A 6,924-nucleotide genomic window follows, 5' to 3' on the forward strand; every position below is an offset into this window, starting at 1 on the left:
TACAGATGGGAACCAATCATTCCAACATTGCTATAACTTTTGATTGCTCCCGCTATGCTGTATCTAACCTGATGTAACGTTACAAACAGATAGGGGAGACATCAGGCATCCATGCCCTCCAAGAAGAATGGCGACGTATCCCGCGTGACTACATCTGGCAACTGACTTTTTCTGTGTGCCGGAGAGTTCTTGTCTTGTAGCAGGGGGTAGTCTTACACGCTATTAATGTGACGTGTCAATGAACTTGGGCGATTTTAGATGTGTTTGCCGTTACAATAACAGTTTGCCGTTTGTCCATTACCATGAATACTTGTTTTTGCTAAGCCACATCAATTTGGGCAACTGGCATGCCAACATCGGATGCTGCATGACTGTCATTTTCAATGTTGATATCGTTGAGATTTGGATCTTTTTAATACCTTTTGTTTCATGCATCTATCTTTGTTTGTTTTTTAATCAAGAGTGATTTAAAACCGTGGTAAAAATTATTTTGGCTGTAGGTCTATGATGTGTAGATTAACGACCTTATCTTAATGTAACAGAAATCGCTTTTCTGTCCCATGGTATATTAATGTGAGGCACACCTAGCTTTCAGCTGTTGTTCTTGTGACAGAATATATTTAGAGGTCATGCTAGACTGATAAACGGGCCTTCATAAATGACTTTAAGATGTGAACAATATCCCAGTCTATTATTTACAGACCAGCATGGCGCGCAAACAGAACATCTAAGGGCGTTAGTATATTTTCTCTCACCTGTGACACTCCCATGGAAACGATGCAGTGGCGTTTTAGGGGCCAATATGATCCCGCCCCATATCGTCAAACCTACGCCCAAGTCAGTCGTGTTCGTTAAGACACGACCCCGGAGTTCATCTCAACTCAGATAATTACACGCGACTTTCGTCGATTCCCTCAGTTTCTACGCTCCAAACACCATTGGCGCCTGGTCAGAATGTGTCGATTTGTTAACGGTGATACACGTGTTCGCTGAGCATGCAGATTAGTTTCCAGCAAACGATTTCAAATCGTCAGGTCAGAAACGTTAACTCCGGTGGCCTGGAGCAAGTGTGGCTATTTGGGCTCGATTTCTTTAAACCTAGTTTCTGATTTATCGAGCCTTGACTTGTGTTCTTGACCCAGAGCGCCCTGTGCAGAGCGTATCATTAACATTTTGGTGTCTGCAGAAACGTTTCTGCAAAACACAGACTGAGTCACATCAACCATATAAGCTACTCACGCGTTCTAAATGTTTGAGGGGGCACGTATGGCCCAGTCGTCTCAGGCGCCGCGATTCGCCGTGCAAAGCTGCGTCCCTAAACGTTTAGAGACCTGCATCACTTCGGGCTTTCCACCCACATTAAGCTGACATGCCGCGATATAACTGGAATACTGTTAAAAGCGGCTATAAACCCAACTATCTCACTCACTCACTCGACAGTAGTCCTTAGGCCTTCATCGTATCCCTAATCTGTTGAGACGGGCGAACACTTTAACCACTGGACTACCAAACCGCCCCTCTGGTTCTTTAAAGGGGATGTAACCGAAAACAGATTTACCCTTCTTTTCACACTATTCCAACCTAATATAGCTGGTGAGTAAGAAAAGTGCTGGGCCGTTCTGTATGCCATGTAATAGGATCGTGTGGTGCGAAAAGGTGACACGGTATATAACCGTATTCGAATTGCGTTGATCGATACTCATGGCATCAATCACTGAAGTTTCTGGCCAAGATTCGATGAATTTGCAGATCGCCATCTTATAGCTGGGATATTGCTGAGAGCCGCGTTGAACACCAAACAAGCATGCAACATTCTGATTAGTGAAATATGATTAAAATCAGATATAGCAAGGTTAACCAAACAAACAAGCAAAAGAAGTCATCAGACAGCTACTATGTTGTGTAGTTATCTGAATCCCCATCACTGCTGACACATACAGACGTGAATGAATCTTAGATAGCATGTCGGAATTTCATATTCAAATATTTTAAAAACTCAGATATTATATAGACGTTGACACTAATATGATCCGACTGGTTTACCTGATATCAGCATCTGTCTGTCATGACAACGTATTACACTGTCCTCCTTGGTAATAGTCAATACTGCCGTTTGAAGCTCTTTAATGAACAATCATCATTATAAGTATTCAACTGCGGAGAACAAACCAAACTTCGTTATTGCAATGAATGCAACGTTCCGGTGTAGAAACTGATATCAGTATCCAGCGAAAGATTACAGAAATGTGATGTGGGAAGGTGTAAATGTAGATAATTGATGTTTATACGAGGTGGAATGGTGATAGATTGATGATTAACAACAGATAAGGTTGACATGTTAGCCTGATTGATGTACATTTTAGACTAAATAGGACATACAATATTTTATTTATGATGAAGGATCACATGACACTGGTTTACCCTGCGACAATAAATATAACACAACTGTTCTCACGTGTAGCAGTATTATCTAGTTAACAATAGAATATAAATGACAAGCGCAATTATTAACACATTTCGTCATTCCTGTTTGCTGAATAATACTTTCAATGGTTTCTGGTACAGATGACCATGGACATTATTAACACATTTCGTCATTCCTGTTTGCTGAATAATACTTTCAATGTTTTTTGGAACAGAGGACCAAGGACATTTTAAAAAAATGAAGTTGTCACATCGAGTCTCCATTGACATTTTCAGTATCCGGTATGAATGTGTGAACATTATCAAAAACAGTTAAACACATTTGTTCTTGTTATTGTCACAGATGTTCGCCACAGTGACACATTGTTCCTGAAACACGTTCCAGGATGATTGGGCTGATATGCCACGAGGAGCAGCAATCAGTCGACAGCAGGTGTCATCAGGAAAGTGCTTCCTCAGGTGTCATACGGACAATTATTTCAATCAATGGAACGAACAACGCACATGGACAAGCACCGAGTGCATTACGAAGACGCGCTAGCCAATGACCATAACCCCATGTCCAGGTCATGTGTGACATGGCTAGGATCCAACACATAGCACAGTGGACAACAAAAATTGAGTGAAACCATATTCTTTGCGATAGTTACTAAGCTACCGGCGATGTTGCCTTTGTTGTATACAATGTAGCCCCGTTAATCCAGACTTGACCTACCACGATTTGTTTGCTTGTTGATTTATCTGTTGTTTTACGCCTCACTCAGCAATATTTCACCTATATAATGACAGTCTGTAAATAATTGAATCAGGACCAGACGACCCAGTGACTGACATCATGATCATCAATCTATGCAATTTTGGTACGATCATGCTCAAATAATTGCTATAGGTTGATTTATTTTAGGATGATGGGTATATATTTTTGTTTTAATACAAATACTGTAAAACATATGTCCAGAAGCCGAGGTTAATTAGGTCCGTGTTGCTGTTTACAATACACTTACAAACCCAAGTTCGTCAATAATTGGGGACGGTTAGGTAACCTAGTGGCTAAAGCGTTCTCTCGTCACTCCGAAGACCCTGGTTCGATTAGCCACATGGGTACAATGCGTGAAGCCCATTTCTGGTGTCCCCCGTCGTGATATTGCTGAGATTTGCACGTGTGTCTAAAAACACGTGGCAAACATCAACCAAGCTGATGCGCCCCAAAACACTCAGTCACTGTCTGATTCCATCACGGTTGAACCTATCATATATAACTGTCTATGTCCTATGCCCTCATGAAACATTTTAAACATTGATGACAACTTCTTTATTCTATTATGATGCGACGTTTCGTTAACAGAATTTTACTGTTTCTTACCAACTTCTAAACATGCAAATCAAACATGTTAAGACAGGCAATGTATCACAGATGAAAATAACGGAGAACATGAGGACGAACATCAAAACGTCAAAGTTCAACGGATTTTCATATCCCGAGTTCAAACAAGAGGGCAGCAAAATTCGTAGAAACCTACATCCGGGAACTGTTGTGACACCCGACGTCCCAGACACAGGTGGGCGTGTCCTGGCAAGTCGAACCTAACAAGGACTATGATTCAATTACAGAATAGTAACTTGAATCAAATTTGTTTTATTCAGGAACAATTGCAAAGTTTACATCAATGGGGAAACGAATCGCCACTTGACATAGCTGATAGGGAGGCAGTCTTCATCTGAAATTCTGGATCCCGTCTTCAAAGCTGTCAGTCTCTGTATAACTTGGTATCGATGCATCACGACCGTTTGGGAGTGATTTAACAAAGACCGTTCTAATTCTTCTTGCCCTTGTTTTGATCCTTTTCGCCAATCTAGTGTTAGTTGTGACAAGTTTTGTTGTACCTAGAACACACGCACATCATGTATCACATGTATCAGAGTAAATTTGATCTAGCTCGTATCTGAAACAAACGACTGTTTATTGTATATATCAATGTCCTCAGCATTCGGCAGTGCAACTAGACATTGCGCAGTGTACAAATCTACAATCTAAAGCGTATTAAACCAAACATTTTGCAATTGTTAGAATGACCGAAATCAATTAATGCCGTAAGGTTCGGAACAATACGATGATATGGTTACAGGCATTCTACAGGACGTAGGTTCAGAGATCTAAATGTGGTAAGAGATCCATGTAAAGGGAGAACTAAAATGTGGTTAATTAAGAATTGACCTTCACTTTGTGTGAGTTCATTGGAGTATGAACCTGCATAGAGTGAGGGCCAAACTGTATGAACGTCGGAGCTTGCGTCAGTGTTTACGTCATTTCAAGAACACGGTCTCGTGAAAAACGTATGAACGTCAAATTGTGTCGTTCATATACTTATGAACGTCATTTTCGCGGTCATGAGACCGACCTCTCGTCTAATGGAAAAGCCGTATATCGTGTAAACTTCAAATTAAAAAATTATAGATATATGTACAGAGAACACACACGTGGTTAACGATGTGGTTTAAACTTATCTATTTTCACAAAAATGTGAAAATTGATTGGTAAACAAGCGAAGAGCTTATGTTAATACCGCTCCATTACACATAGGACATATTACAACAAATACATCAGTGAAGGTTAGATGTAGCAAATGAACTGTCGTGCCAAGCTAGATGTGTATACATAATAAATCTATTAGCAGTAAATATTAAACAATTCATTTAACTGAAAATCTGGCAGATTTTTATATAAACTTTTGAATAGAATCTAATATTAAGATTTGCTCTTCCTTACTCAAATACGAATTTCAGCATAGCACTGTTTGTAAAGGATAACCAAGTTGGTAAAAATACATTTCATTTCGAAGAACATAGTAATTTGTACGCACAAAAAAGAAGTCTAGAGCATTTCGGGTATGATATCCACAGGAACATGTTTTTGTATCCAAGATATATCTATTATACTAATCTGCGTTAAGATCGCCTGAGGCGACTGTGAATGATTTGACATAATCTGCTTCCATAATTTAAATCCAAGTTTATACCATTACCTCCCTTTACGTGAAGCAAATTCTTGAATTGTGTAACGGTCTCTGTTCTCGTTAGGTTTTCTGGTAACATATTCCAGAGTTGTAGCTGGTGTAAATGAATCTGCATAAACTTTTGTTTAAAATTTATACTTCACTGTTTGAAGATTAGTTTTATCCCTTAAGTCTTAATTTGTGTTTTCCGAAACTGTATAAGGAATAAACCTACACAGATATTCCGGGGATAAATGGTTATTCATTTTGTAAAACATTACCAGTTTTAAATTGCATCTTCTGTCTTTTAATGACTTACAATTTGTTTCATTGTAAATCTTCTGATGACTCGTACCCCTGACAGCGCCACATATGGTTCTAAGAGTATGGTTAACGATATGTGCAGAGAGAACAAACACGAGGTTAAAGATATATGTACAGAGAGAACAAACACGAGGTTAAAGATATATGTACAGAGAGAACAAACACGAGGTTAAAGATATATGTACAGAGAGAACAAACATATGGTCAACTATATCTATATACAGAGCACAAACACTAGGTTAAAGATATACCTACAGAGTAAAAACACGAGGTTAAAGATATATGTGCAGAGAGAACAAACACATGGTGAAAGATATATGTACAGTGAACAAACACGTGGTTAAAGATATATGTACAGAGAGATCAAACACATGGTCAAATATATCTATATACAGAGCACAAACACGTGGTTAAAGATATATGTACAGAGAGATCAAACACGTGGTTAAAGATATATGTGTAGAGAATAAACACGTGGTTAAAGATATATGAACAGAGAGAACAAACACGTGGTTAAAGATATATGTGTAGAGAACAAACACCTGGTTAAAGATATATGTGTAGAGAACAAACACGTGGTTAAAGATATATGTACAGAGAGATCAAACACGTGGTTAAAGACATATGTACTGAGAGACCAAACACGTGGTTAAAGATATATGTACAGAGAGAACAAACACGTGGTTAAGGATACTGAAATGTTAAAAACGGAGGCCATGTGCAAGCATCATAAATTGTCAGTGTTTTATACTCACTCCTTAACCACAACGATGTCACTGTGGTAACACACATGGCAATAACCAAAGCTGTATATCTGAAACCGATATAAGAATATACAAGTGAGTAAATGTATTTATTAGTTGGATAGAAATACGTCACTCTACAGATTTACAATACTAAAAGAGCTATACTTACAGGTTCTTCATTGCGCAGCTTCCAATCGTTACTTGCTACCAGCAACCGATGAATACAATCAGAAACCAAACCAAAAAATCGCGTGAATCAACAGTGATATCAAATCAGCACTCCTTTCAATGAGCTGACACCTCCACCCATCACTCTCCCTGGGTGTGACACAACTCGTGTACAAAGTCTGCGGCACTGCCTGGGGGTAGTTCCGGCATCACAATGATCATCAACTGCACTGATTCCTGTGTCCCGTTAACCCCGTGGGGATTCCGGG

At 39.2% G+C, this 6,924-nt stretch overlaps 1 long non-coding RNA gene across 1 annotated transcript; it reads right to left on the minus strand.

The window, feature by feature from the left end:
* Positions 1 to 4,044: 4,044 nt before the first annotated feature.
* On the minus strand, positions 4,045 to 6,924 carry LOC124136763. Its single transcript, XR_006861419.2, has 3 exons — positions 6,657 to 6,924; positions 6,497 to 6,555; positions 4,045 to 4,308 (listed from the first exon to the last, which is right to left on the minus strand). It is a non-coding gene; the product is annotated as an uncharacterized LOC124136763 (long non-coding RNA).

The sequence above is a fragment of the Haliotis rufescens genome, unplaced genomic scaffold (assembly GCF_023055435.1).
Source record: "Haliotis rufescens isolate VD_foot unplaced genomic scaffold, xgHalRufe1.0.p SCAF_31, whole genome shotgun sequence".
Classification (NCBI taxonomy): domain Eukaryota; kingdom Metazoa; phylum Mollusca; class Gastropoda; order Lepetellida; family Haliotidae; genus Haliotis; species Haliotis rufescens.